The sequence below is a fragment of the Tiliqua scincoides genome, chromosome 4 (assembly GCF_035046505.1).
Source record: "Tiliqua scincoides isolate rTilSci1 chromosome 4, rTilSci1.hap2, whole genome shotgun sequence".
Lineage (NCBI taxonomy): Eukaryota > Metazoa > Chordata > Lepidosauria > Squamata > Scincidae > Tiliqua > Tiliqua scincoides.
In genome coordinates, this window is record NC_089824.1 from 43,807,931 (window position 1) to 43,828,475 (window position 20,545).

Sequence of the window (20,545 nt, forward strand, 5' to 3'; positions counted from 1 at the left end):
ATAAACAAATTGGTAGTATACTAGGAAAAAGGAAAAAAACCAAAAGATGAACACAAACATAAAATGTTAACAAATCCCACTGAAGAAATGGTTCAACTGTTAAGGCCTAACTAGGGCACGATATAGAACTTTCAATCCAGCTATGAAAGGCTACTTCTGTGCAACAAGATGAAGTTCATAATGCTTTCCTAAAAGCCATGGTAACATCCAAGGATTAGGAAGAAACTGATTCCAAGAAAAGCACTGGTGGAGACTGGGAGAACACCTCTAGCAACAAGGAATGCAGAGGGGGCAGCAAGGACCACAAAACAAGAATAGCTAGTACAATGCCACTGTAATTAAACTGCAAGCACTCCAACTACAGCTATGCGGACAACTGAAAGTTGAAAAATGGAAACTCGGCATTATAGTAGGACAGACTAAGACCTTCCAAATCCCTTACAACCACTTATATTTCCATAAGAGAAGTTTATGGAACTTAGAATTTCCCAATTGATATTAAGTGATTAGTTTTATTCAAAAATCAATATAACTGCTAACAATATTCATGATTACAAGTAACTAAATCTGTCATTTTTTTTAATCCTCTTACAAATTATCCCAGTATGTTGTCATTATGTGCCAAGAACTGGTGCACAAGAGAACTGGTGAAGCACAATAGCTAACAGACTGACAAATCAACTGATGGGCCAGCTTGCCTTGAGCTCTCACCCTCAGCTGTGACATGCAGTATGGGGACAATCTATCTCAGGTGGTTCCTGAAACACAATTTACAACAAGACAATGTATGCAAAGCTGAACAGTCTAAAAGAGCTGTACATACACAAATCATTACTACGACTGAAAGATAGGCGACTGTTGACACCAACACTGGAAAAGCACCAAAATAGAGATCATAACTGGAAACTGTTGTATTCTGCAGAAGATGCTGTCAATCCAAACTTTAAAATGGGATTCTCGGTGCATCTTGCGTTTTGCAATTTGTAGCCCCCATTTACTCTGGGTTTTGTTCTCTCTGATGCGGTATATGAATTGTATCACTTCAGACTGCACGATGGGGTTACATGGTTAAACAGCACTCTATAATTTGAAAGAAAAAATCCCCTGTACATAGAAAACTAATGGTAGAGAAACATTTTAGCTTCTACTTAACATAGTAGTTTTCTTTATGTAGAATTTTTTTTTGTTAGCTCTCACCTGCAAACCAAGTGGCATAATCAAAATAGAGCTGTACCACTTTAGTGGAAACTAAGCCCAAGTCTGTACAACTGAACATAATTATTACAACAAAGCAAACAATGTAATAGACATATAGAAATCTCTCACCAGCTATAGCACTTCCTGAGCTTCTCTATACCAGTCTGTTCCCCAGGTGGTTTCTCTACACAAGGTGATGCTCCAAATCGGAAAGTGTTCTTGTATCAGGGACAACTCTCAGACAGCAATTTCAGGATACTTCCTGCAGTACCTGGAGAGAAGAGCAGCAGAAGGTAGTCAGATTGATAGGTCCATATTTTCAGAAGTTTCATTTGCCTAAGGCAGTGATTTTCAACCTTTTTCGTCTCATGACACATGGACAAGGTACTAAAATTGTCAAAGCACACCATCAGTTTTTCGACAACTGACAAGGAACACCATGCTGTTGGTGGGGGAGGGGGGTTGAATGAATGAATCTACTAATAAATGACCCTCCCCCAAACTCCTGCGGCACACCTGCAGACCACCAGTGTACAATGGCACAATGGTTGAAAATGGCTGGTCTAAAAGGCATAACTTCTACCTGAGCTCTTGTCAAAAACACTCATCTTGACATGTTAGGTTTCCTCTAAGTCTATGACCATGACTTGAAGTCTTAAGATACTGTTTGGGCTGGTTTACAATGGCCAGGATTCAACAGAGACAAGAGTTGAACAGAAACAAAATGGATAAAAGTACATCCAATTGAGGATTCACCCTCTAGCGCAGTATTTCTCAAAGTGTGGTCCTAGGAGTCCTGGGGATTCCTGAGACCCCTTCAGGGGTTCCATGAGTACACCATAGGTGGCCACAATCTATTTTAGCGCTGCGCTTCTCAATGTCTCACATAACATTGGTGCTCTGGGGCTGTCCAAGACTCTGTGCACGTGCCAACAGATCTCCCCGACTCTGTTTAGGAGCGTAAAAAGCTTGAAAGGCTTTTAAGTTTCAGAACCACTGCTCTCTAGCGCATTAGGGTTTTAGCATTTGTTATTTCTAAAAATTTCTCACTCTGAACCCTTTTCTTTCTCTCTCTTTTTAAAGGTTGGCTAAATACAAGCCAATAAAACAAATGAATAATAATTCAACTCTGTATCATATACACAAAATCTTAAATTTCATTTAAGATCCTAAAAGTCAAGGAGCATTACAATACTACAACAACATTTAACCATTGGGGTTGGGAGAAAAGAATCATCCCTGTGAACAATCTAGCCAAGTTAAACACCTTTAAATTCAATTGATTTACATAGAAGTGTTTAAGCACCCATCCTTAAAATATCTCCTGTAGGTGCCCTATATGTTTTTCAACTTTTTTTTTAACAAAACATTAGAAACAGTCTTACTAGGAACAGATATAGTAAATATCAACTTTTAAAAAAACAACAATGCAGGCATGTTTTTTGCCCTCAAGAACTACCAAAACTGATACAGAATCTCTTTTCACAGGCAAGAAAGCAAGTGCTAAACACATAAACCATTGAAGCCTTCCTACAGCCTTGTGCCAAGAGAAATGACCCAGTGATGGATGTGCCTTTACCATAAAATGCAGAAGCCAGCTGGTGTATGAGCAAAGCTACTGGGATACATGGACCACAGGAATTTCAAACTAGAAGAGGAGATTTTTTTTTAGAAAATGAGGTTTAATAATATCTGCAGTCAGAAGCTCTCTCTCTCTCTCTCTCTCTCTCTAGCAAACAGTTCTAGCTCTACAGATTGCACATTCACCATTGTGAATGTGACACCAGTATCTTCCTTGGACTTTTGACGGCTGGAAATGTTCAGTTCTAAAGCTCAGATTCTTTTTAGTTGGAATCAGAAAATGCTACAGCACTTCTTACATTTTGCACTCAGATAACAGGGAGCCTCCTAATTAAGCTTTGCTCCTCTTTGCAGCAAAAAAAAAAGTTTTGCTCCTCTTGGGGTAAAAATAGGTAATGTTTGAAACATCTCAACACACTTTAAAGGAGGGTGGAGCTCAGTTCCATACTATTCAAGCATGCTTAATGTGTGGAAATACCTTCTCACACAGAATTATCTTCTGAGGCAAAAAGGGAAAGAATTAACTTCTGGAGATGAAAGTCATGTCTGCTGAACCTGAGTAGGGGTCAGGTTCAGTGGCAGAAGTCATGCATTGCATGAAGGAGGCACTGTTCAAATCCAGACCCTTCCAAGTCAAGGGTTCCAGTAGCAGGGCTGCCAGTCATCCATTAGAGTTGGGAAGAGGCAACATTTTGCTGCAGAACAGGTCCCACTTGTCATTAAGAAATGGGAGGGAGAACAAAACAGCTAATATAATACCGTTGTACAAATCAATGGTAAAGCCACATCTGGAGTATTGCGTCCAGTTCTGGTCACCACATCTCAAAAAGGACATAGTAGAAATGGAAAAGGTGCAAAAGAGAGCGACTGAAATGATTACTAGGCTGGGGCACCTTCCTTATAAAGAAAGGCTACGGCGTTTGGGGCTCTTCAGCCTAGAAAAAAGGCGCCTGAGGGGAGACATGATTGAGACATACAAAATAATGCATGGGAAAGATAATTGGATAGAGGCTCTTTACACTCTCACATAACACCAGAAGTAGGGGTCATCCACTAAAATTGAGTGTTGGGAGTGTTAGGACAGACAAAAGAAAATATTTGTCTACTCAGCATGTGGTTGGTCTGTGGAACTCCTTGCCGCAGGATGTGGTGATGGCATCTGGCCTAGATGCCTTTAAAAGGGGATTGGACAAATTTCTGGAGGAAAAATCCATTACGGGTTACAAGCCATGATACGTACGTGCAACCTCCTGATTTTAGAAATGGGCTTTGTCAGATGCAAGGGAGGGCACCAGGATGCAGGTCTCTTGTTATCTGGTGTGCTCCCTGGGACATTTGGTGGGCCGCTGTGAGATACAGGAAGCTGGACTAGATGGGCCGATGGCCTGATTCAGCGGCACTGTTCTTATGAGGGAATGGCAGAGCTGAGAATAAGAGTTGCATATAAAAAGCTCAACCAATACTTTCAGGTAAATCTTTTCTGGTAGCAACACTGGGAAGTGCTTTTGCCTGACTCTTTGGAGTGATGCTACTAGACTAACTGCACCATGTGTGTCCAATCTGCAATATGAGTGCAAGAAGTGGCATTGGCTGCAGTAGTATGTGCCATATCCAAGTTCCCCCCCCCCCCGGCTCTAAAGATTTATCTTTAAACTGCAGCCTGACATGCTATACTTCCTACCAGAAAAAACCTCCCCATGCTTAATTTCCATATGCAAAGCTGCTCCTAAACTTATAGATATAGGATCAGCAGAAAGCTGGCAGCATAGTGGAAGATGGCATGAGGTCTAACTATGGCTTTTTATACCTGTCCCACACTGGGAACCTGCCCAACTCAGGAGACTATTGGAAACCATAGCAAGATCCAGGGTGCAGAACTTACATACGAGGCAGCTACTTTTGCAGAGTGGTAGGCAGTCCAATCCAATTCCCCGCCAGCCCATAGCATGTAGCACCTCTTTACTTACGTCCCTGTAAGCTGCCTGGCTGTCAATTGGTCTCCTTGGATGTACACTGCTGAGGAGCCTCAGGGGGTGTATCAGGCTGGGAAAAGGGGATGGGATCTTGAATTGCACTGCTGCCTCCTAGTTCCTTCCCTTCTCACCCCTGAATGTCCCCTGGATTGACCAACTCCCTGCCCTAAACCTCCCCTGTATCACCCCTTGCCAGTACTTGACCTGCTCAGGCACGTACTGGGTGAGCTGTGGAGTCTAAAAACATTCACACCGATGGGCCCACAGTAGTGGTGGTGCAGCTTTTATGACACTGGCTCCAGTCTTATGGCAGTGGATTGTGAGATCTTAGTAGGATTGGGCTATAAGAGACTGAGCTGCCAATCTAAACTTCTCCAGTTGTCTCTGAAATGAACTCAGTAGGTGGCATGTCATACTTTGGATGTGATTTGCAGGAGATTTGCTGAAAAGGTTGGCCACCAACTGCGAATAGCAAGCAATGGGTTTAACAGTAGCAAAGTGACGTAACTGTATAAAGACAGGCCTATCACACATGCCTGTAAAAACAGCCTCATAATAAGTTATGTGCATTCAGTGTAACTGTTTCCAAGCTGTACCTGAGTGCCCGATCTGTCGGGTGTCCCACCCCTGCCAACTTTGAAAAATTCGGCTTTTATGCTCCTTAGTCTGATCACTTTCTTAAGTATAGAACTGAGACCATTTTGGGACTGCATCCAAGGAGGACACAGCCTGCTTGGCCACAGATTGGGACAACTGCCTTCACGGGCAGTGCAAGCACCATCCATCCCCTATCCTCAGTAATGACAGATCTTACCTTCTCTTGTCCCTTATCCACTGATACATGGAGGGGGTTAGAGCAAGTTCACATTTGAACAAGAATTTGTACATCCGAAGTTTTATCATGCAGGAACAAAGATGACACTGAACAACTCAGAGATCCTCCTTACTCATTTGTTAAATATAACACTCTTTTCAGCATTAGCTATATTACAGCTGAACCTAAGGTTTGTTTTTTTTTTTAAATGTGAAGGTGCTGTTTGGGTGTCTCTTTGATGCACCATCAGCCTCATCTTTAACTCTGACAATTCTGTAATCCCCAATTACTGAGAAACCCAGCCCTCCCAAATCATGACATTTTATGCTATCAGCGCTGTCCGTATTAGCTACAGTTTGCTCAACTGACATATCCTGACCCCTCTGTACTCTGTTGTATACATTCCACTGCCTGTGAAAGTATACAGTACTAAGTTCTCAAAACAAGCCAAGGTTAGTTTGGGACAATTTATGAGGTTGGACTGATTTCTTATCCTCAGAGATCGCACAAGAGACACTTCATGCATTCAGATCAACAGAAAGAGTTTGTAATCCATTTTTTCAATCTACCACCTATGATATTGATTTTGCAGGAGGAAAAAAAAGATATGACCAAATGCGTTAATAAAACAAATTAAAATGCTAGACTGCTGTAAGATTATTTCCTCTTACACTATATTATCAAATACCACATTTTACAACTGCTTAGTGAAAAACTATCCCAAGACTGCACACCTACGTACATCTACCTGGGAGCAGGCCCCACTGAACATGATGGATCTCTCTTTTCAGTGCAAAGCACAGGACTGCAGTTTAGGTTTAACAAAATATGGTCCACCTGCAACCAACTACACTTTTTCTATGACCTGCTAAATGTCTAACACGGATCATATCTCATTTAACAGCACTAGAGTCTACAGAATGAATCAAATCCAGTTGCAGACTTCCCATTCAGTCTATGGGGCAAATGTCCCGGGCACCAGCCTCTAGGACGCTGCGGTAGCCTCTCTGTGGCTTCTGATGGGGTTGGAAACTGTGCTCCCGGTTTTCCGGAAGCACAGTTTATAGCGTGAAGGAGGCTTCCCTGACACAGGCATGAGTTGTGCAAGTCTCCATGAGCCTCAGGTGAGTGGGGGGGGGGGTGGATCTCTGCATGAGGGGTGGTGACAGTCTGTAGGGGGTGCCATTGCCAATCTTGCCCCAGGGCGCAGGGCTGGGAGGTCTGCCACTGATCAAATCATTATGTGCACCTGAATTTAAGGACTTGAAATCTTGACTGTTGAAGAGATTAAACCCCTGGCCTTTAAAAGGAGAAATCATATTATACACTGAATGCAGACCAAAGAGCCAGAAACTGACTGATTCTCTACCACACAATCCAAGATATGGGCAAAGGACTCTAACCCCAAAAAGCCACAGAGGTTTGGGAAAAGAAAAAAATGAGGCTGTGCTGACAGCAAAGTAAGAAGGCACTGGTGACTATGATTGAGTTTTCAGACTGAAAATTCCCCATTTGTTTACCTATGGTATTTTTCTTGTGTTTATTCCATTATAACTAAATCACAAGGTCAGTCAATAAAAATTCACTAGCGAAGAACATCAGTCATCTTTTAAAAAGGATACAAAGCAAGCTTTCTATTTACCCTGCTCTCATACCTTTGTCTCCTTAACACCTCTTTCAATTGCAAACCTTTGGGCAAAATTCCTTGCAACTATTAAAAGTATTAACAATTGTGATGGTGTCAAAATGGAAGATCTCTTTCATTTTCTTACTCACAGGGGTTAGAATACAGGGTGACCTAATATGGACGCAGTAAGAGAACCATTAAGTAGAGAAACCGTGAATTCATGTTGTGCTAATTACAGATATGCTCATCTACAGACAACACTGACACACTTAAACATTACTCTTCTATTAAATAATTCCTCCTAGTACAAAGACAGACCACCTGATTTAGCAGCTTGACCAACACTATCAATCATCCATTATTCCTCAAATAAAAAAAACAGAAAACCCATTTCTACATCTCAGAGTAGCCATTAATGCTAAACATTTGCAATACCTTCAACATGTGAGGAAGTTTAAGTCATTATCCACTATGGAAGTTATATACGTAGTATTTCGGCTCCTGGTAGGATAGTATATCTCCTGTAATGTAAAAGCTCATTTGCACACAGATGTTTCTATTCTTCAGTTTTGGCAAGTCTCTTCACCTTTGGTGTTTTTTTTCTGGAAGTTGAAACCGCAACATGATGGGCTATCTTCCCAACCACCAAAGGTAAGCTCCTCATTCTGAAAACCTAGAAATTGTGATAGTTGAAAATGGGGCCTGCTGCATAACAGCATAAGATGATCACCACTTTGTTTCATTATCAGGCACCAATATTTTGATGCAGCAGAAATCTCAATCAGCACTTAGCTTTGGGTTCACCTGTGTGTAGCTTTCAGATTGAAGACAGCTTCACCAAAATTTTCACACTTGAACATTTTCAGAAAGTGCAAAGAGATGCTTATAAGAGGTGCAAAAAGCTTGTCAAAGAAGTTCCCATCATACTAGTCCTTTTTCATTGCGTGCCTTGTCGTGACCCAAATTTATGTTGCTTCAATGCCATTTTTAGATTGTATCTTTTCTTCTGTGCAGTCCCAGCCAATAATAATATCATGGCATCAAGGAACCAGACTTGGTTACCTGAATGTTACTGATGGCAAACAAAGGATTCACACTGTTCTAACTCTGAATGGGATGCAAGAGAAAGACAAAACATGTAGCCAGTGGCATAGCTAGGTCATTTGACACCCAAGGCCCATAAATTCTTGTCACACCTCCTCCGCCCCCCTGCCATATGACAAAATTAATTTGTCAGAGGGTAAAGGTGCCCACCAGGAAAGGAAGTAAAACTGGGCACCAGTCAGAATGGGAGCCCAGGTCTACCCGGCAGGTAGCTCTGGGCACCGAGTCCAGATAGGAGGCCAGGTCTACCTGCCTAGAAGAAGCTTGAATGAAGCCCAGGTCTACCCAACAAGTAGATTCCAAGTGGGTTCCAAGAGCAGACAGAAGTCCAGGTCTACCTGTCTGGAAAAGGCAGCTCCAGAGAACAGTTGGAGTGGAAGACCAGGTGTACCAGGCAGGTAGATTTGGGCTCCAAGTCTGGACAGCAGCTCAGGTCTACCTGCCTGTAAGAGGCGGCTCCAGAGGGCAATCAGGAGGCCAGATCTACCTGGCAAGTAGATCTGGACTCTAAGTCTGGATGGGAGCCTAGGTCTACCTACCCAGCAAACCTTGGCCACAGAGGCCAGTACAACCAGGAGACCAGGGTCCACCTGGTTGACTGGGCTCTGGAGTTAAGGTAGTGCTCACACAAACCCCCAACACAAACACTGGTGTCACACACACACCCCGGTGTCACCTTGCTAATATCCTATTAGTTCCATGCTGCATTATAACAACATTTCATTGGCTCTTTGAACAATCATTCTCATTCATCCATTTTGAGTTAGGGAAATAATAATAATAATAATAACTTTATTTTTACCCCGCCTTTCTCCCCGAAGGGACTCAAGGCGGCTTACAACAGGTTAAAACAGATTAAAAACATAATTTAAAAACAGATAAAAGCATATTAACACATATCATAAAAATAGTAGTCAGATAAAAAGTAGTAAAAAGGTAAAAAGAGCATAGAGCAGCAAGTCATAAAAGAATCAGGCCTGTAAAAAATTAAAAGATGTTGAAAAGATGTTAAAAAGACCGAGAACTCAGAAGGCTTGTTTAAACAGTAGGGTCTTCAGGCCTCACCGAAAAGTCTCAAGAGAGGGAGCCATTTTTAAGTCAAGGGGAAGGGAATTCCATAGCATTGGTGCCACTACTGAGAAGGTTCTATTTCTAGCCGTTGCCCCACGTACCTCCCTAGGCGGCGGCACTTGTAAAAAGGCCTTCTCTGATGACCTAAGAAGACGAGCTGGATTGTACGGAAGTAGGCGATCTCTAAGATACCTTGGCCCAGAGCAGTATAGGGCTTTAAAGGTCAAAACCAGCACCTTGAATTGGGCCCAGAAACGAATGGGCAGCCAGTGCAGCCGCTGGAGAACCGCCTACCTCCAGTAACTACACGGGCCGCCGCATTCTGCACTAATTGCAGTTTTCGAACCGTCTTCAAGGGCAGCCCCACATTGTACTTTGTTGTACATAAGAAACTGCACTTTGTTACATAAGACAGTTGCATTTTTGTTTTCTGGTTTTTTTGGCCACAACTTTTGATTGAATTGAGATATTTATCTCCAATTTGTTTCCTTCCATTCTGCATGAAATTACGCATCAAAGGATATATAACAGTATTACTCCCAACAACCATGATTTTAGTGATTTTGGTCACTAGTGGTATCACCCCCCCAGGGTGGCACCTGAGGCAGACCGTTCCCTGCCCCCCCCACTAGCTAGGTCACTACATGAGGCCATCACCGAGGCAACCAAAATGGATGCTGCCTGTTTTAATATGCTTTGCCAGCAGATTCACACCCTGCAAGCACTATGTGGTGATATTTTTGCCCTGGCTCAGCAACAGCTGCACACTGTTAAGCAGGATTAACAGTGGCCAAACATGCATTCAGACATACAGTCAGTTCTCTTTATAAGCAAATTTGCTATCTGTGAATGGCAGAATTGCCACCTATTCCTTGTTATTTGCTACTCATTATTCACAAATACTGTGCAAATGCAAGCTGAAAGTTATCTGGATTGGGTCAATTTTACACATCAAATTGGTATTGGCCCATGGAGAATTGTCAGACACATTTGTGTCCACTTCCAAACTTGCCCCAATATCTTGGGCACCATCCTGGGGACTCTGGATGAACCTCCACAACCCTGGCAACAATGAGAGGTCTCTGAAAGGCTGAGAGCTGCTCTGCTGCTGGGACAAGCCCAGGGAAGGAACCAAGAGAGGTGGAGGAGCAGGATAGGTGAAGTAACCTCTGCCCCATTGCTGAATTCTGAAGCCTCACCGTTGGGCCAGCAACATCCAATGAGTTGAGGACGGCCAGCATGGAGAAATCACTATTGCCACAACTTTCAACGCATCAAGGAATATCCAGCAAGGAGGAGAGGAAGCATCAGAGGTTGTAAATGTAGATGAGCCCACACTATCATTCAGCCCCACAGACTTCAAGTTAAGATTTAAGTTCACAACATTCATGGTGAAGAGGGTCCCCTGGAACCTAACCCTGTTTTCCCCATAGGCTCAATGATTTGGTATCTGCTATTTCAGTATCCACTAGGTTTTCCAGGAACCTAATCCAAGTGGATAATGAGAACTGACTGTAAATGCCACTGAAAGAAGTGCACTTTGAATGGGTGTTACTTAACCATATTACTTTCACCTGGAAGAGCATCTGTGTGCCACTACAACAAACCTGCTTCAAGATGCTGTGCAGAGTGATAGCTTGGCACCAACTGCCTTGGTGACGGTTTTTATTTTTTTAAACAGAATGAGCAAGTGTTGGTGACATGTCTGTCCCCTTTTACAAAGAGGAGAAAAAAATGTTGTCAAGAGAGAGTATTTTTAATGGGGATGTGCGTAAAAGCCTTCACAAAAAAACATCTCTCCCCCATTTCAGTTCGGCACTGCTCCAAAGTCATTGCCTTGGCAATCTTTTGACAACCCTGAAATGTTAGAACAGAAGGCAATGACAAATGTATACAAAGAAGTACACATTACATGTTTAGTCACCTTGTAGCCATTACTCCGTGTTTAGTATTTTTATACTTCTTACTTGTGAGAGTGTATTTGACATTCAGTTCTCTTGGAAGAAACCCATCTGTGTATGTCTTCTACAATTTCACTTAATACGAAACAGATTTTACACAAGGAAGTTCTACAGCAGCAGATGGAGAAACTTTTCCCATCATTCTCCCACATACTGCCAGAAACCCTTAGGAAGTTATTTGGTGCTCCCCCTTAAACGTGGCCAAGAAAAAATGAAGAGGGACAGTACTGATGCACAGCTTGAACAAGACAGCACTCAAGGGGCAACACACGATTACAGAATACAAATGAAAGTGTTCATTAGTAAGGGAAAAAACATAAAATTATAAGACAATCAAATAAGAACACAACATAGATCCAAGATCTAACATTTTAAACTCATCATTACCTGACACTATAGTGCCCATCAATTTATATCTGGAAAATTAAAAAGAACTGATATAGCAGCACAATCCCACCCATGTGTTCTCTGAAGTAATATTGTGTTCAATCAGGCTTACTCAAAATGAAAGCGTGTGCAGTACTGCAGCTCAAGACAGCAATGATTGGGACATACACACATACATGGTTTTGAGAACTCAATAAGGAAGCCAAGAAAACCTTACAATCTAAACTGTGGAAAGAGGAAAAGTCAAAGCTCAGATCCAATTACGTTACCCACAAATTTTAAATAGAACACGATTCCAAGCAGAAATGTAATTTTCTCAAATTTAAGAATAACTACACAGATGACGTTTTAAGGAAAAATGTTTCCTTCATCCCATCTGTTATCGCATCTAAGTTTGAGAGCATGGTAGGAACAAGAAATTGGATATAAGACACACGATACCATTTCCGTTTGTATAGGTCACACAAGGACGCAGACTATAATATTCTCAAGAAGATTTTAGATTTCTTGGTGCCCTAATTTTCCCTTTTGATTCCTACTTCCCACGCTCCTTCCCCTTATGCAGAGGACTTGACGCAATCAGAAACTAAAAAAACAACAACAGTGGGACAGAAGATTGTATCATTTGTTTATGGTAGTGTCCCTGATATGCAAGTTATTTTCCAGGAAAATACAGATTATGCCCAAAGGAATGCAAAATTCAAGAACCATCATGCAAGCAAAGACACATTCATGGGGGGGGGGGGAGAATTTTATTCTTTTAGACCTATTTACCAGATTTTTGGTAGGCAGAAGCCCTAATCATTCATGAAAACTTCTCTGTAGTGTGCCTTTGATGTACACCCTTGACAATCAGAGGGGGTGGAATTAAGTGTGTGCATCATCAATGCACTGTAGAGAAGCTCTCATGTAGACACAAACTAAATAAGGCTAATAAGCAGAAGTGTCTTTACAGGACACAAGTAAGGAAAAGCAGGGTGTCGGTGGCATAACTGCTGTCATGAGCAGGCGAATTAGTGCTACTTTTTGGATGGTATAAGGCCACAGCATGTAGTAAGGTGGACCTTTACTACACCTGCAAACTGAGCGAAGCAAACTGAGCGACTACATAAACTGTCAATCCAGAAAACAGGGAAACGCTAAATCTGAGTTTACTAAACAGGAGTACGCCAAGGTGAGGCACAAGCAACATAACTGCACTGCTGCCACCAACCAGTTCAGAAGTGTGTCAAATCTACTGAAGCTTCTTCAAATAAATGCAGATGAGCCATTTACTGCACACTGTGTTCAGCCCTGTCCCTCACTGAGTGGTTCAGCATGGATGTGGGGGGAGGACGCCATAACCGCAGATCCCGTATCTGTGGATTCACTTATCTGCAGATTGGGTCCAGCCCCCCAGCATGCACCTCTGGAGGGGCTTCTGAGATCAGCAATCTGTTCCCAGCCTCTGTCAAGTTCAGACTGAGCTATGAAGCTGAAAAAATTTGACTTCCACTTTCTCGGAGAAACCAGAAGTGAAATTTTTAAGTTCCTTAAAAGGTATTGGGAGGCCCAGGGAAGCCCTGGAGCTCCCCTAGTATCCAGAGGGAAGGTGGTCCCTTGGACTGCAAGGACGGGTGTTTGCATGTATACGTGGTTTCAGCAATTCGCAGAGGGTTCTGGAACAGAACCCCCACAGATCAGGGGGGCACGCCTGTAGTCTAAGAAATTACTGGTGACGTCATTTCTAACCGTTTGATGACAACACCTATCTCTGACACAGAGCCAGATCTTTAGCAGACTTTTACAGGGGAAATGAATGGACCAAAATTTTCATTGCCGATGCTATGATACAATATTGCAGGATGGGTTGCTTTGACTCATGATATGGGGTTGATAACAGAGAAATATGTATATAGCCTAAACTCCTTATTTATTTACTAAATTTATACTTTGCTTTATCTCACTGAAGAACACTCAAAGTGGTTTACAAACCACTGGTTTTACAAACATAAACATATGTTTACAAACATAAACATACATAACATTTGTAAATGTTACAAATACAAATTCACAATAAGAAAATATTAAACATCTCATCAAAAACAATAAAATATTAAAACATCACATTCAAAAACCAAACAAATATCATTAAAATCATATATCCGCTGCAATCAGTAACAAAGTGGGCAGACGCATAAAAAAGCCACAATTTCCAATAATTAAAAGACCTTGACTCATGGACATTGTTTACTCATGGACATCAACTCCAAAGTTAAAAATATTCCAAGATTCAAACTACACATTACGTCCTGAGGCTATGCTGTAGCTTAAAACAGAACCTGGATGTGGAAAAGTGATCAAGACTGGAATCATGCATGTGGAGACAGGACGTTTAACCCTTTCCTATTATGCTAAAGCACTCCTGACAATCTCCTCTCAAAAGCTGCTACAGCTCCAGGAAGAAGGTTCCTTGGTTGCATCTCTACCAGGGACAGCAATAGCAGAGGTGGTGAATTTTTATCAGCACTACAGCCAGAAAGAAATGGGCTAAATGCTCCCTCTGCACACCACAATCCCTATAATTTTCCCTCCTTGCAACAGGTATTTCAGCTAAACACACACATGTGGCCAAAGTTGCATTTGCAGGCCAAGAAACCTTCGCCTTAGAAGGGTAAAATAATTTTCTAGTCAGGGCTGGAACCATAAACCAGTTTAAACCATGTTTAAATCTCTATCACTACACATTTAAAATCATGTGGGGTCTTTCAAGCATTAGTCCAACAGTCTCTTTTTAAAAGTAAAGCAACCCCCCCCCCCCACACACACACACAAAAGAAATTCATAGGCTATAGCAGTGGTTTTCATACAGGTGGATCACAACCCACCAGCTTGAAAACAAGCGCCACTGGAACTGTAAGGGGTGGAGAAGGGGGAAGGCAGCAACATAATCCACAGGATCATGTTGCTGTCGAGGTCACAGGGGCTTTATTAAAACTTACCCTGCCCACAGCAGACCCCCTGGAGGTGAATGCAGCCCCTCTGCAAGGCTCCCCATGCCTCAAAAAAAATTATAAAACCCCGCAATTGTGACCCACTTCTGGGTGGCAATTGCATTTTTTTTATCATTTGAGGTGCAAGGAGCCTTGCAAAGGGCTCTGTGGGGCTCTCTGCACCCCCAGGAGGCTGTGGATAGGGGTAAGTTTTTTTTAAAAACCCTGTGACCAGGGAAGTGACACAATCCTGCAGACTGTGTTGCTGCCTTCTCTCTGCCCGCACTAAGACTTGCTTGCGGTCTCAAACCCCCTGTGAGTTTGAGAACTGCTGAGCTATAGAATTTTGCTATAGGCATCAACTATGAAGGAAAAAATATTTTATGATCCAAACACATTTAAGCAATTTCCATAAGTAGCTAATTGAAGGGAATGTGAATTTGTTACAGATGATTGGAGGAAACAAGTTTCAGGACTAGTGCCAAGATCTGTTTTGTTACAACATACTATATGCTTGGGACGGAAAGAGCAGGCACCCTGCACTTGCTTGCTCATCCCCAAAGCAGAATTTTTTCCCTTCCCCAAATCTTCACAGTTCCAACTCCAATACATCAAATTTTTTATTTCTGGAAAAGAACAACAAGACCTGGGCCCAAGCAGAAAATATAGATTTCAGAAGTACCCCAGTTCGTCTCCTCTAGCTCTTTCGCCTCCTAGCTTTTGTTAATTTTTTCCCCCTAATTGATAAATAATAAACAAAGCTCTGAGGTGAATATGGTTCCTATGACCCAGTATGTATGTTGTGGCCAGTGGCATAGCTAGAGGGTTTGCAAAGCACTAAGTTTTGCAGGGAGCATCACCACAGTGTGCAAGGGATCTCAACTGATCCTTTTATTCATAATTTTACAATTACAAAAATAGCTTAAACCCAACCTATAAGCACTCTTATGCTACATAATCGTTAAAAGTCAAGAGAGCTGCGATTTCTCAGCAAGTCAGAAGAGAACTTAAGACTTACTAAACTGTAGGCCAAGCTAGATGCTTTGTTCATCCCGTCATCCTGTTTGTTTTTACAAGGGAGATACATGATCAGGACCAGAAATACTGCAAGGGGGGGTTAGCTTTTAACTCCTCACCCCTGTGGCATGGTCCTGATGAAATTGCCCTCTTCTCATGGTTGCTATTTGCCTCTGAAGAGAAGAGCTGTCTTTGATGCCAATGCAGTTCAGCTTCAAAGGAAAGCAGCAGGTACAGTAAGAATAGCATATTGGGGGGGGGGAGAAGAGGGGGACCATGGCACAGTGTAAAGACTTTTTTAAAGTTCCCCTTGCAACACTCCCACTTCCAATCCCGTCCTCCACTCCATGACTAGTATTTCAACTTGAACACACACACAGGGCCAATGACAGGATTAACATCTTGTCAAGTTTTGCCCAGTGGTTCTAGATTACAACTCCAAGCTCTCCAAATAATTAGCAGATTGCTTAGTTGTCTCCCGATTTACCACCTTTTGGACAGCATTCTGGGAGCCATTTGCACATAATATTCAGGTGATGCTTTTTCCAAAACTGGTGTTAATATTAGCAATGTGAAACTAACGTATACAGTAACTTTCAGAGAAAGCTGCCTGCTCAGCATAACTAAGGGTCATATATCTAAGTACATGCTCCTGGGAAGTGAGCTACTACAACACGACTACAACAGAGCACTGTTGTGAACACAGAGGTTATCCTGACTGAGACATTTTATAATACAGCAGAAACATTACAGGTATAACCAAATTATCCATGGATTTTTCGCCTAAGTTTATATCTCAACACAATGAGAAGCGTCCTTTAAATTAAAGGGAAAAAGTCATTTAACAATAGCGTCAATGTGAGAGAGGGCGTCCTGCTGACAATCCATCAATCATTCTCTCACCAGGCACTTAAAACAGCTTCACTCCAATGCAAGCGACCCCTCCCTTCCCCCTGAGCATGTGAAAGAAAGATCATCACTTTGCATTGGGGAAGACAGGGGTCACTGGCTCTGAGTGAAGCCTTTCTAAGCACCTAGAGCAGCTATTTTCAACCACTGTGCTGTGGCACACTGGTGTGTCTTGAATGGTCCCCAGGTGTGCCGCAGGAATTTGGGAGAGGGTCATTTATTAGTAGGGCCATTGGGGGATGTCTGCCCCCCCCCATTGGCAGCACAGTGTGCCTTGTCAATTGTCAAAAAACTGATGGTATGCCTTGACCATTTTAGTGCCTTGCCAGTGTGTCATGAGATGAAAAAGGTTGAAAATCACCGACCTAGAGAGAGACTGATTAGAGAGAGACGGATTGTCTGCCTAATGACTCTGTCTTACATCACAAAGGTTGTTTTTAAATTGCCTAGAAAAGGGACTTTTTAAAAAATGGATTTGCTTTAATGAGATTTTTGCCATCCACGTGAGTTCTCAGAATGGAACACTCACGAATAATGAGACTCAGCCTGTACTGCCCAACATTTGTACAGGAAAAGAAGTAGGAGAACAAAAACATATTGACATCTTGTCAAAAACAGAACAGACACGTTCTATAACTGGTCACATCTCCCCACACTGACAACAGCAGCCGAGAGGCAGCTCACTTACCTCATTACCCCCAGTTGTCCCAATGACAGAACTTATACCAAGACCAGATATCCAACCTGAGCAGACACACACACAGCTCAGTTCAGGTAACTTTCACAAAAAATTATATAGCTAGAGGCTAATCAGAGCTATCTTACAGGGATTCCAATGAGTCACATCACCTAGGTTGCCCAAACCCAAGTTTATAGGCCCATAAGATGCCAAGACAAGAAGCTGTTCAGGAGAGGCAAGCAGTAACTTTTAGAATATCTTCACATCTTTGCAGTATCTCCTACTTATCCATACACATCCCTGCCAGACCATCATGCAGACCAACCGCTACAGAGTCTAACAAATTGCTATACTCTAATACAAGAGTGTCCAAAGTTTTTGACAGGAGGGCCACAACATCTGTCTGACACTGTGTCGGGGGCCGGGGGGAAAAAAGAATTAATTTACATTTAAAATTTGAATACATTTACATAAGTATACATAAATGAATATATTAAAGTTGAACTTATATGAATGAATGAAGGTCTTGCAATAGCGCAAGGCCTATAAAAGGCCTAAAAAAGCAAGGCCGGTCCTTCCTTTGCTGCCGCTGCTGCATCACAGATGTGAAACAACAAGCAGTGGAGGGAGCCCTCATCCCACAGCTCACGCGAGAGGTCAAACAGTTGTCCTTATGCTGAAAGTAGTTGCGTGGGGCCAGTGTAGGCTCCAACAAATCTCCAGAGGGCGAGAGGCTCATTGGAGACTGGGGGCTCCCTGAGGGCCACATTGAGAGGCCTCGAGGGCCGCATGTGGCCCCAGGGCCGGGGTTTGGGCACCCCTGCTCTAATAAATACAGAATATGATCCAATCCAATTGCCTATCATCACCCAGGAATATAAAGCGTAGATGCTTGTTTCAATGCCATAGTTAAGCCACAGCCCCTCCCCCCTTCAGGTGTGTCACAAACACTTATGACAGCTGTGCTGAAAGTTAATCATTCAAAGGTGCAATCCTAACCCCTTACGTCAGTGCTTTCCAGCACTGGCACAGCGGTACCAATGGGACGTGTGCTGTGTCCTGCAGTTGGGTGTCACTCACGGAGTCTTCCTCAAAGCAAGGGAATGTTTGTTCCCTTACCTCAGAGCTGCATTGCCCTTATGTCAGTGCTGGAAAGCGCTGAAGTAAGGAGTTAGAACTGCGCTCCAAGTTCTACACAAAACAAGAGACTTGAGCTCAGAGAGCTGACATGCAATTGGTTCTCCAGATGAAACATTTCTCTCCCTTCATATCCCCAGCTCATATGCCTAGTTTAGAAAGCATATAAATTCGTAAGTTTTGGGAAGACAGAAGATGCTTCATTAGAGCTAAAACTTCATTTTGTATGGACAAGCTCCAAGGAAGCATGCCAATCTCTTACAAACGGATAGCAGTTAATTCCATAAGCATGTTGAAGTCTTCATGATTTCTCTTTAAATTTTCCTCCACTAAAGCAGGACTTTTCTTATACTGCCTAAAAGCCCATTTACTGTATATGGAGAAACTCTCATGAGTGGGATTTATTTTTCTTTTTTAAATATATATAATCTTTTTTAAATATATATAATACAAAGAAAAGATTTAGATTGCTGATAAAAAATACTGAGGATCATAAATCGGTAATCATATGCAAGCTTCCAAGGTTAGAAGATCCTTCACACATATATTCTGCAACATCACAGTATATGTGGTGAGGTCCCAACCCACACTGAAAGAATGTACATGTAAATAATGGTGCCACACAGTTTGAGCAAATTGCATGAACCTGTAGGGAACTTCCCCTGGAGGGACCTGGAACAGGCTTGTTCCTCCCCAGGGAGGCCTCAGATTGGCTGGAGGGAGAGGGGGTTCCAGCACCCTTATCCTCCTCCCTAGCAGAGCTGCCAAACCTGGCCTAGGAGCAGGAGCTGTTGACCTCACAGCTCCCTGCTTCACACTGACTGCCTCTCATCCCTGGCCTCCCTGTTTTATGGAGCAAGCCTGCCCCCTTTGGCCCCTCCCCTTCCTCCAGGTGGGGCAGAAAAGGCCTTTCCTGTTCCTGGCTTGTTTCCTTCTGTGTTCCTTGTTTGCCCTGCCAGCCCCCTCTGGCTGGTTGAGGTGAGCCACCCTGCTTTTCCCCCTTTGGGGGCAGTGAAGCCTCCCAACCCTGGGCATGGGGTGCCTGCTCCCAGGTAAGTCGGGGGTCAGGGCATCTGGGAGGGGCCCCGACAGAACCTTTCCAAAAGAAAGTCAGCATTGTGGAAACGAAGGTGCTAATTCCATTTGAGAGACCTACAATTTGGTGTTCATCTGGTGGGAACAATGATGACACATGTCATCAGTATGAGTTGTCACAACACCTGAGATGATCCCGAAGCATGAGTTGACACAACACTGTTATGATGCAGAGAATATATGGTGCTTTAGGATGCAATCCTAAACCACTTTCCAGCACCGACATAAGGGCAATGCAGCTCCGAGGTAAGGGAACAAGCATTTCCTTACTTTGAGGAGGCCTCCGTAAGTGCCACCCAACTGCAGGATGCAGCACATGACCCACTGGCACTGCTATGCCAGTGGGAAAGTTGGTTAGGATTTGGGTCTTAATTTCACTGAAAACAAGGGGACTAACTTCTAAGTAAACATGCTCTGGGGACACCAACAATCCTGGCTCCTCTGCTGTCTAGGATCCAGGAACACAAATGCCTCCCCCTCACCCGGAACATGTGACAAATGCGCACCGTGGGATGGCGGTGCTGCGGTGCGCCCCAGAATACCACTCGGGGGATTTGTCCCCACTGACCCTTCTCCAGGTATGCCACTGCAATGGAAAATTTTCAATACAAACAAAGCTTAAATACTTTGATTCCTACAAGACAGACTGCATCAAAATACAAAGAACCACACCACACACTCTAACCAAGAAGCTTGAAGTCTACAAAGTTAAAAAAAAAAAAAAAAAAAAAAAAAGGTCAGTGGAAAGGGACATTTTATCCTGAACAATGGCTCAGATATTGGGAGGGCTAGGCAGCTGCTGTGGATAATTTCTGTTGAACAGAGCCCTAAGTTATTAATAAGACAGAATCTCTTGACCTAGATATTTTTTTCCTAGCTACAAGACAGAAAGAGACTCTGTGTTTTTAAAAAAGCAACATATTATACTACAAACTGAAATATATTAAAGGGACACTAACAAGCACCAAACTAAAAGAATATCTACTCTTCCTGATTATGTGTAGCATCATTTTAAAGAGAA

General features: G+C 42.8%; 1 protein-coding gene across 1 annotated transcript in view; it reads right to left on the minus strand.

Moving 5' to 3' along the window:
- The window catches only part of FAM110B (family with sequence similarity 110 member B), a 101,974-nt gene that overhangs the window by 65,113 nt on the left and 16,316 nt on the right, over positions 1-20,545 (minus strand). The window contains exon 2 of the mRNA XM_066624993.1: positions 1,327-1,468. The gene's annotated coding sequence lies outside the window, so the exon portion shown is untranslated. The remainder of the gene's footprint in view (positions 1-1,326; positions 1,469-20,545) is intronic.